The sequence below is a fragment of the Ranitomeya imitator genome, chromosome 4 (genome assembly GCF_032444005.1).
Source record: "Ranitomeya imitator isolate aRanImi1 chromosome 4, aRanImi1.pri, whole genome shotgun sequence".
Lineage (NCBI taxonomy): Eukaryota > Metazoa > Chordata > Amphibia > Anura > Dendrobatidae > Ranitomeya > Ranitomeya imitator.
Window position 1 is genome coordinate 183,656,239 of NC_091285.1, and position 18,560 is coordinate 183,674,798.

At 43.7% G+C, this 18,560-nt stretch overlaps 1 protein-coding gene across 2 annotated transcripts in view; it reads right to left on the minus strand.

The window, feature by feature from the left end:
• Positions 1–18,560, minus strand: part of PDE6A (phosphodiesterase 6A) — a 155,777-nt gene that overhangs the window by 100,029 nt on the left and 37,188 nt on the right. Inside the window, exon 1 of one of the 2 annotated variants that reach the window (XM_069764160.1) lies at positions 16,237–16,533. The exons of the other annotated variant lie outside the window; for it this stretch is intronic. The gene's annotated coding sequence lies outside the window, so the exon portion shown is untranslated. Of the gene's footprint in view, positions 1–16,236; positions 16,534–18,560 lie in introns of those variants that run through there. 2 annotated transcript variants of the gene reach the window in all.

Genomic DNA, 18,560 nt, shown 5'->3' on the forward strand with positions numbered 1-18,560 from the left:
AGATAAAGATACGCTATTTATTTAACCAATATCAGAGTAATTTTTATGTTATATTGCCTTTATATCACACGCAACAGCAGACTCTGGAAAATTATTGGCACTGGTAAATCTATGTTTACACTTGGATATTACAGACCCAGTGTAAAAATGTGCTAAAGTGCTTGTACACAAAACACCAAGGGACCTAATTAAATAAGTGTAAAGCCCCCGGCACACAAAGCGAGATCGCTAGCGAGATCGCTGCTGAGTCACAAGTTTTGTGACGCAACAGCGACCTCAGTAGCGATCGCTATGTTTGACACGTAGCAGCGACCAGGCCCCTGCTGTGAGATCGCTGGTCGTGTCGGAATGGCCTGGACCTTTTTTTGATCGTTGAGGTCCCGCTGGGTAGCACACATCGCTGTGTTTGACACCTTACCAACGACCTCGTTGACAGGACGTCCCTCATTGAGGTCTGAATCGTCATGAAATAGCTGCCATGTGACATCGTTGTACAGGTCGCTACAGGTCGCCGCATCGCTGCTGCGTCGTTGGGGAGATCTCACTGTTTGACATCTCACCAGCGACCACATAGCGACGCAGCAACGATCCCTGACAGGTCGTATCGTTGTCGGGATCGCTTTAGCGTCGCTAAGTGTGACGGGGCCTTAAATCACTATGCTGTAAAGTAAAGAGACATAGCTATCTGCATAATAGCAATGGTGCCACTTCCCTAACACACATTTCGGCGGCGTGCCTTCCCCCTGAGGTGTTTTGTGTACATGCACTTTAGTTTACGTTTACACTGGGTCTGTAAAATCCTGACAGGATTACCTGTTTATGCCATAAACAATATGCTTGCTGTCTTTTCAATATAACATTCCTGTTTGGCTGTGGTGCCACACTTTGGCTCACCACTTGAATATCTTCTTGTTTTTTTTCCTGCTTTTTATTGATTTTATACTGTCAATGCATATGGTATTTCAATAATGTATCCCTTTTGGTGAACAGTTCTTTGTGCGTCCTTTTTTCTTTTATATGCTCTCCATGTCTTTTTGGCGCTGAACTGTACATGTACAGTACAGTGGTCCTAGCACTGTGTTTTAGGTGGTATATATATATATATATATATATATATATATATATATATATTATATTTGTGATTGTGGTGATTTTGTTTTTAACTTAAGTGCTTAAAGGGGTAACCTATGTTTTTAGGTTAAAACCCTAGAACGCATGACGTTAAAAATATACATATTAAAGTATTGGGGGCCTTTTAGACCTCCATGCACATAATGTAGAAAAACGCACTTAAATAACTTTCACAAGTTTATTTCAAAATTGCTCAATAAAATATGAATAGTGGACAAAATTTTAATTATAATTTTTCACAGAAAACACCAAAAAAATATATATTTTCCCAAATTTCACACAAAGACATGAAAACACACAAAAACACATAGAAATCTATAGCAAACTAGCTGCAGCTACATTTTTATTCTAACTTTCTTTTCTATTATATTAGTCTTCCAAACAATTCTGACATGTTATTTTTTCAGAAGAGTGTTCTTTGCAAACAGTTTCCTTACAAGTGGAACAATATCACTCAGTTTTCCTCTCTATGTTTCTTGGACACATGAAACAACGCTTTCGTTTTCTTTCTCTGAAATAATCTGAAACTGTACGCCACACCATTTCATTGCTTCTTTAGTTTGCTTTGGCAAGCATTTCAAGTCGCTTCGCTCTATCATGTGAGGCATTACAAGTTCATGACAAAGGTCCTTCAAGAATATGCGTCTCCTGTCCTTCCTTTGTGCATGAAATTCCGGATGAGTTTCTGTAATGAATGAATTTAGGGCTGCTACATCAAGCATATTTGAAAATAGTACTACAGGCCATTGTTTTGTTTGCCTCTTACATGAATATTCTCCCACCATCTCATCCATTTTATCTACAGCTCCTTTTGTTCTATTGTAATGCAGGATGATAGCTTTTGCAAGCAGAAAATTGCCTAGTTCAACATTGGTGAAATAATTGTCCATGGTAATGTTTCTACCTGAATTGTATATTGGAACAGCAAGAGTTTTGACTATTTCAGACCCCAGATCCTTCTGCACTGGTGCACCAACCTCTTTGCCACAGTAGATTACACCATTTATGCCATAATAATTTGCAGAATCACACATCAAGAAGATTTTTATTCCGTACTTGGCTGGCTTGCTGGGTACAAGTTGCTCATCTACAGTAAAATTAATACTAGTATTGTAAAGTTTTGTGCAATTTTTGATAAATATGTTCCAGATATAACTGATAGGGGCTAATTTGTTTGTTTCAAACCTCGCTGCACGAGTTCGCTTATCAGCGAATGATTCTTCTAATTTCCTCATATTTGTCCACTGACATTGTCGCATTATAGTGTGGATCAGAAAGTGGGTCCAGAAATAATTCTCATATTGGGACATCATACGATTTTTGACTCCCTGCCAGCAGTAAAAGTCCAATATATGCATAAAGTTCCTCTTTTGAGATATTTTTCTAGGACTTATTTTTTGCAGAAGCGATACGTCTTCCTTCTAGGTTTGAACATAATAGGACCTCTTCTGCAATATTGTCAGAAAAATAAGTACAGAATACATCTTTAGGGGTAAAGTAACCAGGACTTCCCACAGCTCCTTGAGCCTGTCTCACAATATTGTGTGTTGGAGTACGTCCGACTAGGATTACTGTCCCAAAAAACATTTGTTTTGGATGTTCTGCTTATCACTTCTTGAGGATCCACTAGATTCACTTCTTCATCATCAGAAGAATCACTGGATGAGGATGTTTGATTAGCTGGTGGCAGATATTCTTCATCAGGCAAAGATAGTTCACTTTCATCATCGCTTTGAAACATAATCGCTTCAATCTCTTGGTCAGTCAGACACTTGGAGGAAGAGTGTGCCATTGCTGACTAGATGTTAGCAAACTAAAAGAAAAAACAATGAACAGAATCAGGGTTGTCCACTCTTTGCTCGTGTGTGACACACTATAAGTGTAATGTCCCCCCTTCTTCCTCTCACCCTCAGCAGCTCTTACCTTTTATACTTTTAGGTGGTGTACAATTCTTTGGATTTTTGTGGCTCACAAGCTCTAGCCTTTGCAAGCTTCTTAGAAACAGAAACTGAAAAAGATTTCCTCTCAACAGCTTATCTTATCACAGTTCCTTCAGCAATTAGCTCACAGTTTATACTGTCCTCAGTACTCTATACACAGCTCATTACTGTGTTCCGAAGGACCTGAGGTGATGTCATGGCCTTATCACTCCCTCCAAAAATCACATGACATCCTCACATGTTATTATCCACACCCTGGCCCCTCCACCAGCATTACTGAGTACAAATAAAGTAACTTGAGACACAAACACTACTGACAACATGATAGAAATAGCGGGGGCCTAAAAGGCCCCCAATTCGCACAGATGTAGTTTTCACCAAACAAGCATTGTTACACCATAATGCCTATGAAAAAAATTATATGAACAACTGGATATTTTCAACAACGACATACTTGAGGAATACCTGGAGTTTCAAAATTCTAACTAAAGTAATTTTGCAGACAATAGCAAAAATGTAAGCATGGGGGCCTGAAAGGCCCCCAATATGCGTTCTAGGGTTAAAATAGAATAGATATATACACATAGAATACATAGATTTATAGATGGCAGTGACACGAACATATATATATATGTATATATATTACATCTATCTATCTATCTATTGTAAAGCTGCAGCAGCATCGTACACAGTGAGGAAGCAGTGACCCACAAATTCAAACACAAAAGTCTCTTTTAATGTGTTTCTTCACAGCATTAAAGTCCACTTCACATAAATGCATATAACTTCAGTGATCAGTTTACACCAGTTCAAAGTAATGCATATCACATGGCTTTAGATTTGCGTTCCCTAAACAGGCCAGACTTCCCTTGTCCAGTTTCCCTGGGCGACCACACGCCATCTCACAGTCTCTATATGTCTCCGTACACACAGCCTCATATGTTGCAAACACTACACACGTCAGCCCTCCTCTGACTAGTTCTCGTGGGTGTCCTGCATCGCTGTATCACAGTCTCTTACAGACTCATTACTCACACAGTCGTACACAGTTCAGGATATCCTCCGGATAGCAGCTGGGCACCATATGAACCTGTTTGCAATCGATGCACATGCTAGTCCTCTTTCGGGTACAGGACATCCACCTCCGGGCACAGGACTGTCCACATCCGTCTCCTACGGGCACAGGATATCCACCTCCGGGCACAGGACTGACCACATCCGAGACCAGTATCATGGACGACTTGCATCTCTGTGTACGCTACAGGTGCCAGGCTATTCAGCGGCCCTGGGTGCTGGCTTTGCTGGCCTCCATGCACTCTGCAGACCAGCACACACCAGACTGACACTGACGTGCACCTGGCCTCTCCTGGCCAGACACCTGACACGGCCTGCACGGCCTGACACACCCATACCCTTTACTGCAGGGCTTTTAAACACACACAAACCTGTGGCCTTCAGCCACATGGAAAACCCGGACCAGAGATCCGTGACTCTCATGCACACCTATGGACTTCATCCGTCTACATGCACATTCTGGGGAGAACAAACAGTGCCCCCTAGCTGTATCAGAGGCCACAGCCTCACATATCCTCCCCCCCTGTTCATACCTGTGGGGTTGAACATTTGTTACCCCGTATGGGCGCGAGATAATAAGGCATCCGTATGACCCTGTGACATCTCCGCCCAAAACAACGTTTTCAGTTTCTCCTGCCAATACCTCTAGGGGAAAGCCTATCGGGATTACACTCTGACCCTAATTTGGCAACCCCTATGGCAGGTATCTCAATATTTACAGGTTCTACGCCCAAAACAGTACATAAACACATTCTCTGCTGCAACTGCAGCGCCTCTAGCTGCTGCTGCCAGAACTGCAGATCCTGCTGCGCAGACTTCGTGGACCCGCAGATCCACAGCAAATCTTCGTAACCCCTCCGAGTTACCGCCAAAAGCCTTCAATCTTCATGGCCTTGCCGAGCCACAGCAAGACAGTCTTGAGAAGAGGAAAAAAAAAAATTTCCAGCCGACTTTGCACAATGCTATGCAGCACGCTTTGGGGTATGCCTCAGTTCACACTGCCCCTCGCATTCTCCACCATATGTAAAGCTGCAGCAGCATCGTACGCAGTGAAGAAGCAGTGACCCACAAATTCAAACACAAAAGTCTCTTTTACTGTGTTTCTTCACAGCATTAAAGTCCACTTCACATAAATGCATATACAGTGGGGCAAAAAAGTATTTAGTCAGTCAGCAATAGTGCAAGTTCCACCACTTAAAAAGATGAGAGGCGTCTGTAATTTACATCATAGGTAGACCTCAACTATGGGAGACAAACTGAGAAAAAAAAATCCAGAAAATCACGTTGTCTGTTTTTTTATCATTTTTTTTTGCATATTATGGTGGAAAATAAGTATTTGGTCAGAAACAAACAATCAAGATTTCTGGCTCTCACAGACCTGTAACTTCTTCTTTAAGAGTCTCCTCTTTCTTCCACTCATTACCTGTAGTAATGGCACCTGTTTAAACTTGTTATCAGTATAAAAAGACACCTGTGCAAACCCTCAAACAGTCTGACTCCAAACTCCACTATGGTGAAGACCAAAGAGCTGTCAAAGGACACCAGAAACAAAATTGTAGCCCTGCACCAGGCTGGGAAGACTGAATCTGCAATAGCCAACCAGCTTGGAGTGAAGAAATCAACAGTGGGAGCAATAATTAGAAAATGGAAGACATACAAGACCACTGATAATCTCCCTCGATCTGGGGCTCCACGCAAAATCCCACCCCGTGGGGTCAGAATGATCACAAGAACGGTGAGCAAAAATCCCAGAACCACGCGGGGGGACCTAGTGAATGAACTGCAGAGAGCTGGGACCAATGTAACAAGGCCTACCATAAGTAACACACTACGCCACCATGTACTCATCCTGCAGTGCCAAACGTGTCCCACTGCTTAAGTCAGTACATGTCCGGGCCCGTCTGAAGTTTGCTAGAGAGCATTTGGATGATCCAGAGGAGTTTTGGGAGAATGTCCTATGGTCTGATGAAACCAAACTGGAACTGTTTGGTAGAAACACAACTTGTCGTGTTGGAGGAAAAAGAATACTGAGTTGCATCCATCAAACACCATACCTACTGTAAAGCATGGTGGTGGAAACATCATGCTTTGGGGCTGTTTCTCTGCAAAGGGGCCAGGACGACTGATCCGGGTACATGAAAGAATGAATGGGGCCATGTATCGTGAGATTTTGAGTGCAAACCTCCTTCCATCAGCAAGGGCATTGAAGATGAAACGTGTCTGGGTCTTTCAACATGACAATGATCCAAAGCACACCGCCAGGGCAACGAAGGAATGGCTTCGTAAGAAGCATTTCAAGGTCCTGGAGTGGCCTAGCCAGTCTCCAGATCTCAACCCAATAGAAAACCTTTGGAGGGAGTTGAAAGTCCGTGTTGCCAAGCGAAAAGCCAAAAACATCACTGCTCTAGAGGAGATCTGCATGGAGGAATGGGCCAACATACCAACAACAGTGTGTGGCAACCTTGTGAAGACTTACAGAAAACGTTTGACCTCTGTCATTGCCAACAAAGGATATATTACAAAGTATTGAGATGAAATTTTGTTTCTGACCAAATACTTATTTTCCACCATAATATGCAAATAAAATGATAAAAAAATAGACAATGTGATTTTCTGGATTTTTTTTTCTCAGTTTGTCTCCCATAGTTGAGGTCTACCTATGATGTAAATTACAGACGCCTCTCATCTTTTTAAGTGGTGGAACTTGCACTATTGCTGACTGACTAAATACTTTTTTGCCCCACTGTAACTTCAGTGATCAGTTTACACCAGTTCAAAGTAATGCATATCACATGGCTTTAGATTTGCGGTCCCTAAACAGGCCAGACTTCCCTTGTCCAGTTTCCCTGGGCGACCACACGCCATCTCACAGTCTCTATATGTCTCCGTACACACAGCCTCATATGTTGCAGACACTACACACGCCAGCCCTCCTCTGACTAGTTCTCGTGGGTGTCCTGCATCGCTGTATCACAGTCTCTTACAGACTCATTACTCACACAGTCGTACACAGTTCAGGATATCCTCCAGATAGCAGCCGGGCACCATATCCACCTGTTTGCAATCGTTGCACATGCTAGTCCTCTTTCGGATACAGGACATCCACCTCCAGGCACAGGACTGTCCACATCCGTCTCCTACGGGCACAGGACTGACCACATCCGAGACCAGTACCATGGATGACTTGCATCTCTGTGTACGCTGCGGGTGCCAGGCTATTCAGCTGCCCTGAGTGCTGGCTCTGCTGGCCTCCATGCACTCTGCAGACCAGCACACACCAGACTGACACTGACGTGCACCTGGCCTCTCCTGGCCAGACACCTGACACGGCCTGCACGGCCTGACACACCCATACCCCTTACTGCAGGGCTTTTAAACACACACAAACCTGTGGCCTTCAGCCACATGGAAAACCTGGACCGGAGATCCGTGACTCTCATGCACACCTATGGACTTCATCCGTCTATATGCACATTCTGGGGAGAACAAACAGCGCCCCCTAGCTGTATCAGAGGCCACAGCCTCACACTATCTATCTATCTATCTATCTATCTATCTATCTATCTAAGGAAAGACGGAGATTCAGCAACCATGGTACTGTAAAATCAAAGTAAGTAGGAGCCAACAGGATAGAATAGATGGATTACACACAGTATATACACATAGATAAATAGATATTCAGATATCAGTGACATATACAATTAGTACAATGCCTGTGCAGCTTACAGTACATGTATATAATTATTGTAACATTATTTTTCAGAAACGAAATGGCATGGGCTCCCGTGTAATTTTCTTCACCAGCAGAGGTAAAGCCGACAGCTGGGGGCAGATGTTTATAGCCTGGGAAGGGGGTAATACCCATGGCACTTCCCAGGCTATTAATATCAGCTCACAGATGTATACATAGCCTTTACTGGCTATTAACATGGGAGACCTCCCCCAAAAATTACGTAAGGTCCCTCTTTAGTTAATAACCAGCAAGGCTATGCAGACAGATGCAGGCTGATATTAATAGCCTAGGAAGGGGCTATGGATACTGCCCCCAGGCTAAAAACTTCAGCTCTCAGCTGCCCCAGAAAGGCACATCTTTAAAATGTGCAAATTCTGGCACTTAGCCCTGCTCTTTCCACTTGCCCTGTGGCAAGTGGAGTTATAGTTGGGTAGGTGGATGACACCTTTGTATTGTAAGTTCAGAGGTTATTAATGGAGAGGTATCAATAAGTAGCCCCCATTACTAACCCCATTGTCATATTGTACAAAAACACACACAGAAAAAAGTTATTTATTTGAAAGATTGTCACAGACTCCTTTAATAAATCTTAATTAAACCATACATATTGCACGTACCAACTTCTCAGCACGTAACTTGGGGTTGCGAAAGCAAGAGTTAATCTATCTCCTCTCACTCAATCTATCATTCAACCTCCATCCTATGCTGTAAAAGGAGCATAAATCACACCCTGACACAGAACACGCACCCTGCTTCACACACGCTGCCACCACTCACCGAACACATGGGCAATGAGTCCCATAAGTACTACTACTACTGTCTGCCAATCACCAGGTCATACACTCTAGGGCTCAAGATTCAAACTTATTTAAGTTTTAAGCTTTTATAGAAAAAGTAATAGAAAAAGTACAGTGCTCATAATAAAAGGATATAAAAATATGGAAATAAAAAGTGACATACAAATATGCACAACAGTGGTGGCACTATTACGCCCATCAGCCGACAACAGCTGTCACTAAAAACAGTGAGAGCAGGTGAGAGCAGAAGCAGCTGATGGGAGTATTCATCACATGCTGCCAGTGCTATAAATTAATGAATGAAAAAAACAGCGTGAGTTCCCCTGTATTTTCTATAACCAGCCAGGCAAAACTCACAGCTAGGGGCTGCAACCCTCAGCTGTCAGCATTAGTAAGGCTGGTTATTAAGAACAGAGAGGTTCCCACACTGTTTTTTTTAATTATTTAAATAAATAATTTAAAGAAAAATGGCGTGGGGTCCCACCTATTTTTGACAACCAGCCTTGCTAAAGCAGACAGCTGAGGGCTGGTACTCAGGCTCATAAGGAGCCATGTATATTGACCCCAGCCTAAAAATAGTAGCCCGCAGCTGCCCAGAAACTGTAGTGGTGGCAAGTGGGGTTCATATTTGTGAGTTTCATGTCACCTTTGTATTTTCAGGTGACATCAAGCCCATGGCTTAGTAATGGAGAGGTGTCTATGAGACACCTCTCCATTACTAATCCTATAGTTATATTGTAAATAAAGACACAGCCAGAATAAAGTCATCTATTAGAAATAAAATAAAACACACTTTTATTTCAAAACAACAAACACAGTTATAATCACCTAGCGCCTAATTCCAATGAATCTCTCGTCTCCTGGAAGAAAACAAAAATAAAAAACAACAATATCCCTCACCTCTCCATCGTTTTGTTCCATGCCGTAATTCATGTCTGGGGATAAATAGTTTTCAACCTGAATGGTGCGACAATGCAACGGTCCAGGCTGAGAACCACTGGTGACTGAACTGCTGCGAGCGCAACCTCAGTGACATCACTGAGGTTACCTCCAGTCACTGAGGCTGCATTCCCACCCAGGCTGAACTGTGGTGACATCAGCAACGTGGAAAAAAGCCAGTAATGAGGTCACCACAGATCAGTCCAGCAGGGAACGCAGCCTCAGTGACCGGAGGTAACCTAGATGACATCACTGCTAGTCGCTGACGCTGTGCTCGCAGCAACTCACCAGTGGTTCTCAGCCTGGACGATTGCATCTTGGCACCGTCCAGTTTGAAAACTGTTTGTCTCCCAGACATGGATTACGGCATGGGACAGAACGACGGATAGGTGAGGGATATTGTTGTTTTTTATTTTTGTTTTCTTACAGAAGATGAAGGATTCAGTGGAATTAGGCATTAGTTGTGTATAACTGTGTTTGTTATTTCCAAATAAAAATGGAAAAGGTGTTGGGACCTATTCTCTTCAACATATTTATTAACGATCTGGTAGAAGGTTTACACAGTAAAATATTGATATTTGCAGATGATACAAAACTATGTAAAGCAGTCAATACAAGAGAAGATAGTATTCTGCTACAGATGGATCTGGATAGATAGATATGCCTTTTCTGGCTGGCTGCGGGCCGCTATTTTTAGGCTGGGGGAGTCAATATATATGGCCCTTTACCAGCCTGAGGATACCAGCCCCCAGCTGTCTGCTTTAGCAAGGCTGGTTGTCAAAAATGATGGGGACCCCACTCTTTTTTTTTAATTATTTATTTAAATAATTAAAAAATATGTCATGGGGACCCCTCTATTCTTGATAACCAGCCTTGCTGAAGCGGACAACTGAGGGTTGCAGCCCCCAGCTATGAGTTTTGCCTGGCTGGTTATACTAGATGGTGGCCCAATTCTAACACATCGGGTATTCTAGAATGCACAGCCACGTAGTATATAACACAGCCAATGTAGTATATAACACAGCCCACGTAGTATATAACACAGCCCATGCAGTATATAACACAGCCCATGCAGTATATAACACAGCCCACGTAGTATATAACACAGCCACGTAGTATATAACACAGCCCACATAGTATATAACACGCCCACGTAGTGTATAACACAGCCCATGTAGTATATAACACAGCCGCGTAGTATATAACTCAGCCGACGTAGTATATAGCACAGTGACGTAGTATATAGCACAGCCACGTTGTGTATAACACAGCCCACGTAGTATATAACACAACCATGTGGTATATAGCACAGCCACCTAGTATATAGCATAGCCATGTAGCACAGCCCACGCAGTATATAAGACAGCCATGTAGTATATAGCATAGCCACGTAGTATATAACACAGCCCACACATTATATAACACAGTCCATCTAGTATATAGCACAGCCCATGCAGTATATAACACAGCCACATAGTATATAACACAGCCCACATAGTATATAGCATAGCAATGTAGTATATAACACAGCCCACACAGTATATAACACAGCCTACGTGGTATATAGCACAGCCCACGCAATATATAACACAACCACGTAGTATATAACACAGCCCATGTAATATATAGCATAGCCACGTAGTATATAACACAGCCCACGCAGTGTATAACACAGCCCATGCAGTATAAAACACAGTGGTTTAAATCCAGCTCCAATGTCGCTGATTGGTCGCGGCCGGCCGGGCGCGACCAATCAGCGAAGCGGTGTTTAAATCCCGCGCCATAAACCATGATGACGTAACGGTCTCGCGAGACCGCTAAGTCATCTGGGTAATTTCGCAATGCATCACTGGGAACGGAAGCTGCCCAGAGCATCGTGAGGAGCGGGAAAGCTGCTGAAGCGACGGAAGGTTAGAATAGTATAATTTTTTATTTTTTTAATTATTTTTAACATTATATCTTTTTACTATTGATGCTGCATAGGTAGCATCAATAGTAAAAAGTTGGTCCGGGATCGTTCGACACATTGGCGCTGACTGGAGGGGAGTAGGGAGGGGGGCACTGACTGGAGGAGAGTAGGGAGGGGCCAATTCACGGCCGGACTAAGCCTGTCGCTGAAATCAGAGACGCGGGATTTCCGTTACAGACAGACAGACAAACAGACGGAAGCACCCATTAGACGATTATATAGATAGATAGGGGAACCCACGCCAAGTTTTTTAAAATTATTTATTTACAGCACAGGAGCCAGCTGATGAATACACCCATCAGCCGCTATTACTCTCACTGTTATTAGCGACAGCAGGCGTCGGCTGATGGGAGCTGTAGTCCCATGAGCGGACACCAGCGACCAGAGGTAAACTTTATACCTCTGATCAGAAGCAGTGGACATAACAGCGTGACAAACACCCAGTGTTCAGGAAGCCAATCACAGTAATGCCACACTAAAGATGGTGCCGGCATTGCTGTCATTGGGAAGCAAATAAAGTGCCAAACATGCTGGTCGGGTCACCTCAATATACTGAGGCACATACCAAATTACTCGCCTAGTAATGAATAGCCCAAATAGCATACTATTCGTGTGATTTACGAATAGTGCCGAATCTATTCGCTCATCACTATTTTTCTTACCTTAACAGAAGTGATCCAAGAATGTTGTCCACATCTGTATGTATAACTAAATTAACTGTGTATGAAAGCAGAATAGAGACATTGTGAAAAAATGGCTTTTAAGCAACCTGCAGTGATACTGGCCCCCCTTCTCCTACAGGCCCCTGAACCAGCTGCACATGTGGTATTTCCACCCCTGCCATAGACAATGAGTAGAGTAGTAGTCAAGCATGTACACTTCCGCTCCTTTCAGGATGAGGCTGTAGGCTCTGCTTTTGGGTTTGGAACCCTTATCCCAGGACTACTGGAGGTCCCAGCGGTAGCACCCTCAGCAATCAGCATGCTATTTTCTATCCTATCGACAGGTTACAACTTTTTTTTATTGGGGAATAAACCTGAAGCTCAACTAAATAAATTCTGTAGCCACTTAAAACCTGTGTTTTAGTAAAAAAAAAAATCTACTAAATAGTCTAGGCTGCCACTAGGGCAGTGGGCACGGATTATCTGCATCTATTTTAATCGATTGTATTTTCACGGTAGCTGAAGGAACTGATACAGGTGCATCTCACAAAATTAGAATATTATCAAAAAGTTAATGTATTTCAGTTCTTCAATACAAAAAGTGAATCTCATTTATTATATATAGTCATTACAGAGTGATCTATTTAAAGTGCTTATTTCTGTTAATGTTGATGATTATGGCTTACAGCCAATGAGAACCCAAAAGTCATTATCTGAGTAAATTAGAATACTTTATAGCACCAGCTTGAAAAATGATTTTAAAATCTGAAATGTTGACCTACTGAAATCTATATTCAGTAAAAACACTCAATACTTGGTCAGGGCTCCAGCAGGACTTGGCATCTGTTCACACTGCCGTAGTATTAATACTTGGTTTAAAAATAACAGTATCACTGTGCTTGATTGGCCAGCAAACTCGTCTGACCTTAACCCCATAGAGAATCTATGGAGTATTGTCAAGAGGGAGATGAGAGACACCAGACCCAACAATGCAGGCGAGCTGAAGGCTGCTATCAAAGCCACCTGGGCTTCCAGAACACCTCAGCAGTGCCATAGGCTCATCGCCTCCATGCCACACAGCATTGATGCAGTAATTGATGCCAAAAGAGCCCCGACCAAGTATTGAGTGCATTTACTGAACATCCATTTGTATAAGCTAACATTTCAGATTTTAAAATCATTTTTCAAGCTGGTGTTATAAAGTATTCTAATTTTCTGAGATAATGACTTTTGGGTTTTCATTGGCTGTAAGGCATAATCATCAACATTAACAGAAATAAACACTTGAAATAGATCATCCTGTTTGTAATAATTCTACATTATATATGAGTTTCACTTTTTGTATTGAAGAACTGTAGTAAATTAACTTTTTGATGATATTCTAATTTTGCTAGATGCACTTGTAGTTCCTAATGAAATAAATGCTACTACTTAGCTAAAGTTGTGACTGATTGCAATAACATTTGTTACCAGCAGATGGTAGGCTCCATCCACTTTCCTCTGCCTAGAGTCCCTAGATTGATGTAATATCCAGTATGTAGAAATCTCCAATTGTGTAGAATCTAGAAAGTGCAAACTTGTCCCTACACCACTGTGTAATTGATATTGTTTTTTAATAAGTGGTTTAGAAGTTGTTAACTAATTTAATTCACTTGATGTAAATTATAGGTAAATAGTTTGCGTAGTGTAAACAGATAAGTAATAAATAATAATTTTAAGACAGCACTTTGTTGCTATATAAACAGTGCCTTAACTTCAGCATTCTTAAAGGACAGTTTAATGTCACACCAGTATAAACATTACCCTTATACACATATAAATACTACTGCTGCAAGGGGAACCTTATCAAGTGACACTGTGTACCATATCTCACGTATCCCATCTTGCAATAGTGGGATTTCTGATTTAACTAAGAACAGATCATAACTTGTATTTGCACCATATGGTCAATAGTACTGGAGCAGACACCTGAATCACTAAATTCAGGATTCTCATTGAGTCCCATTACAACAAGTGTATAAAATTCATCCCCTGCCGCTGTCAGTGGATGCCCAGCACATTCCTTTAACCGCCGGCATTCAATACACTGACAACTGGAGCAAATACTGTGTATAAGGGGCAATGTATGCCATTAAACTGTATATAAGGGGTCGTGGGGGCCATTATACTGTATGGAGGCTGGGGGGATTTTATTGAATAGGAGGCTGTGGTGGACATTCTACTATATATGGTGTCCGTGGTGGAAATCATACTGTTTATTGGGGTCTTTTGTGGATATCATACTGTGTGTGGTGCTGTCATGAACATCACCTACTAAATAATTGTCTAAGGGTCACTTCCGTCTGTCTGTCTGTCTTTCAGTCTGTCACGGAAATCCAATCAGTGACGGGCACAGTCCGGCCGCGAAATGCCCGCTCCCTTCTCCCCTGCCGTCAGTGCCCGCTCCATACTCCCCTCCAGTCAGCGCTCACACAGGGTTAATCACAGCGTTAACGGACCGCGTTATGCCACGGTGTAAAGCACTCCGTTAACGCTGCTTTTAACCCTGTGTGACCAACTTTTTACTATTGATGCTGCCTATGCAGCATCAATAGTAAAAAGATCTAATGTTAAAAATAATAAAAAAAATAAAAAATCATTATATACTCACCTTCTGTTGGCCCCCGGATACAGCCCAGGCTTTTCCCGTTCCTCACGATGCTCGGGTCCATGCATTGCGGTCTCGCGAGATGATGACGTAGCGGTCTTGCGAGACCGCTACATCATCATCTCGCAAGACTGCAATGCACTCTTGGGACCGGAGCGTCGCGAGGAGCATCGGTAAATGCCTGGGCTGGATCCGGGGGCCGACGGAAGGTGAGTATATAACTATTTTTTATTTTAATTCTTTTTTAACAGGGATATGGTGCCCACATTGCTATATACTTCGTGGGCTGTGTTAGATACTGCGTGGGCTGTGTTATATACTACATCTCTGTGCTATATACTATGTGGGCTGTGCTATATACTACGTGGCTGTGGTATATATTATTTGGCTGGGCAATATACTACATCGCTGTGCTCTATACTACATGGCCTGTGTTATATACTGCATGGGCAGTGTTATATATAGTACGTCTCTGTGCTATATACTACATGGCTGTGCAATATACTACATGGCTGTGCAATCTATTACATGGCTGGGCAATATACTACGTGGCTGTGCTTTATACTACGTGGCTGTGCTATTTACTATGTGGCTGGGCAATATACTACGTGGCTGGGCAATATACTACGTGGCTGGGCAATATACGATGTGGCTGTGTTATAAACTGCATGGGCAGTGTTATATACTACGTCTCTGTGCTATATACTATGTGGCTGGGCAATATACCACGTGGCTGGGCAATATACTACGTGTCAGTGCTATATACTACGTGTCTGTGCTATATACTACGTGGCTGGGCAATATACTACTTGGCTGGGCAATATACTACGTGTCTGTGCTATTTACTACGTGGGCTGTGTTATATATGTAACACCCCTTTAGGGCTACCACGGTACACTGGGTGTTATGGGGGGTCTCACCTCTCCAGGGCGCAGTGCCTCCACCCGAATCTTGATTGGAGTTCTCTCTCTGGGACTGCAGAAGGGCTATTATCTTCTGCCAGGGGCTGATTCGGGAAACCCCTGCCACTCTCAGTACACACTCACAGGGATCAGGAGTAAAACAGTTTAACAGGTTTATTGCTATGCAGCATACATTAGATGGATTTAAAAGAATAACATGAAATACAAATAACTGTGCTCTGTCAAGGTCATATACACATCTCACTCTAATTCTACTTCAACCCTGCAAGTATAACGTAGTAGGGTTTTTTGTTTGTTTCTTCTAGTTTAACTCAGTCCAAACGTTGGGGCCCAGTTGCCGCGGATGCAGGCGCGCAAATTAAAACAGTTGGTGCACTTAGACGAATATAACTGGCAATAGTCTGAGCTGTAATGTACTCACTGTAAATAACGCTGGTAGGACCACAAGTCTAAGAAAGTCACTCACGGCACGTCTCTAACGGTCGGATGGTTCTCTGGACACCAGCTGGGGGCGGCCGGATTCAGTCCTTTATACGGTGGGAGTGCAGGCAGAAATCTCCAAGTTTTTGATGCAACTTGCTCCAGAGGGTAACACAAAGTCGCACTCTCTCCAGCAACATGAGTATATCCGGGAGGACAGCAACCCTGCAGCATGGGGCCAGGCAAGTTCCCCGTGCTCCGTCTCTCCCAACAAGATACCACGCTCTTTTCTTCCTGTGAATTCTTAGTTTCACTTTCTCCCCAGCTCCTGCCTCCAAGTCCCTCCTCCTCCAATCCAAGCTGTGTCATCTGACTCAAACAAGGATCCCTGGGAATTGTAGTCCAGGGGTCCTTGGGAATTGTAGTCCACTGCAGCTCAGAGGAAAATCTGCTAATGTCTGTAGGTCCTGGTATAACAGCAGCTGCAAAGCTCTTCTTAGTGTCTGTAAATCCCAGTATACCAGTAGCTGCCCTAACAGTTCCCAGTGCAGGTGTTACATATACTATGTGGGCTGTGTTATACGCTACTTGGCTGTGCTATATTTCTCTGCTGTATCTGTGCATTATGAACCGTGGTATGTGTTAAAATTTAATTCTTTACCATCTGGTTACTGTGCAGCATCACTTGCCACTTTGTATTGGACTGCATAGTCCTCTTTGGTTGTTAGCATCAGAGGCGTTTCTAGGGGGGGCAGCTGGGGCATGTGCCCCGGGTGCAGCTGGCACAGGAGCGCAGTCAGGCCACCTAATGCAGCTGACTTCAGTGTCTCCCCCGGCAGCTGCATTCAGTCGCCCCTGGACTGAGAGTTAGCTGTTCTCTGTGCTGACTGTCAGCTTGACAGTCAGCACAGAGAAGCTGTAGTGCGTCGGCTCCCAGGGTCATGCGCGGACATACGGCCTGTGCAGTGATCTGTCCTGCTTCCTGCCTGCGCTTCCTCTCTCTCACACAGATAGCAGCACCACTCGATGATATCATTCAGCTGCCGGCTGTGCCAGAGAGAGGAAGCTGCAGACGGTGATGCTTCAGCTGTGGGAGAGCGTGCGGACAGGTGAGAGGTGCTGTGTGTACGTGTGTTGTGTGCATGTGTGTCGTGTGTGCATGTGTGTTGTGTGTGTTGTGTATGTGTGTGTGTATGCGTAGCGCTGCGGAGGAATGTGCAGAGAGGTAAATGGTGTGTGTATGGGGAGGAGAGGGCAATGATGGGGCTGATGGGAGAAGGAAATGATGGGGTGATGGAGATGGCAATGATGGGGATGGTGGGGGAGGAAAAAATGATGGAAGTGGTGGAATGGGCCATGATGGGGGTGGGGGGAGAATGCAATGATGGTGGTGGGGGATGAGGAAGTGATGGAGGTGGTGGAATAGGCAAGGATGGAGTTGGTGGAGGAGGAGGAAATGTTGGAGGTGGTGGAATGGGCAAGGATGGGGATGGTGGAGGAGGAGGAAATGATGGAGGTGGTGGAAAGGGCAATAATGGGGGCTGGAGGGGGAAGAAATGATAGAGGTGGTGGAATGGGCAAGGATGGTGGTGGTGGAAAGGACAATGATGATGGTGGAGGGGGAGAAAATGATGAAGGTGGTGGAATGGGCAAGGATGGTGGTATGCAGTCTGCAGAGATGGCTGTGGATGAGAAAACTCATCATGGGGTCTGGACAAGATGAAGAAAAGAAGGAGAACGACTCCAAAGACGTCATCTAAAAGGTACCTGGATGTAAATGTTATCTGTGATACTAATTCTCATGTTTTTATGTTAGGAGCATTAAACGGGTTGTCCAGGTTTGTAATGAGTTTGCAGTCATTCTTTGTGACTGCAGACTTCTGAATTCTCACAGTGCGCACTGCACGCTGTCAGGATTCTCTCGTGCAGGCGATTTACATACATGCAGTCACATGCTGACTAGACATGTGTGGCCACAGTCAATGAAAATGAACTGAGCCAGGCTGTTCACATCTAGTCGGAATGTGGTCAGAAGTATACATATCACATGCTTGTGCTGACATGACGGTCGACCGGCAAGGGAGAATCCTAAAAGTGTGCAGTGCATTCGTTGTGAGAATTCGGAAACTGCGAAGTCAGGATTCACCTCTGCAGGTTCCAGTAGTCGTCACATGAACACTTCACTCATATGCGATTTCACATGCTTATGGTCCTATGACAACGAGCTTCTCTTCTGCTTCTCTCAGTTTTTCACTGAACATTGAGAGCATTAGGGAGAGCAGCTCATGGGTACATGACAAAGTGTGCAAATCGCACATGTCCTTG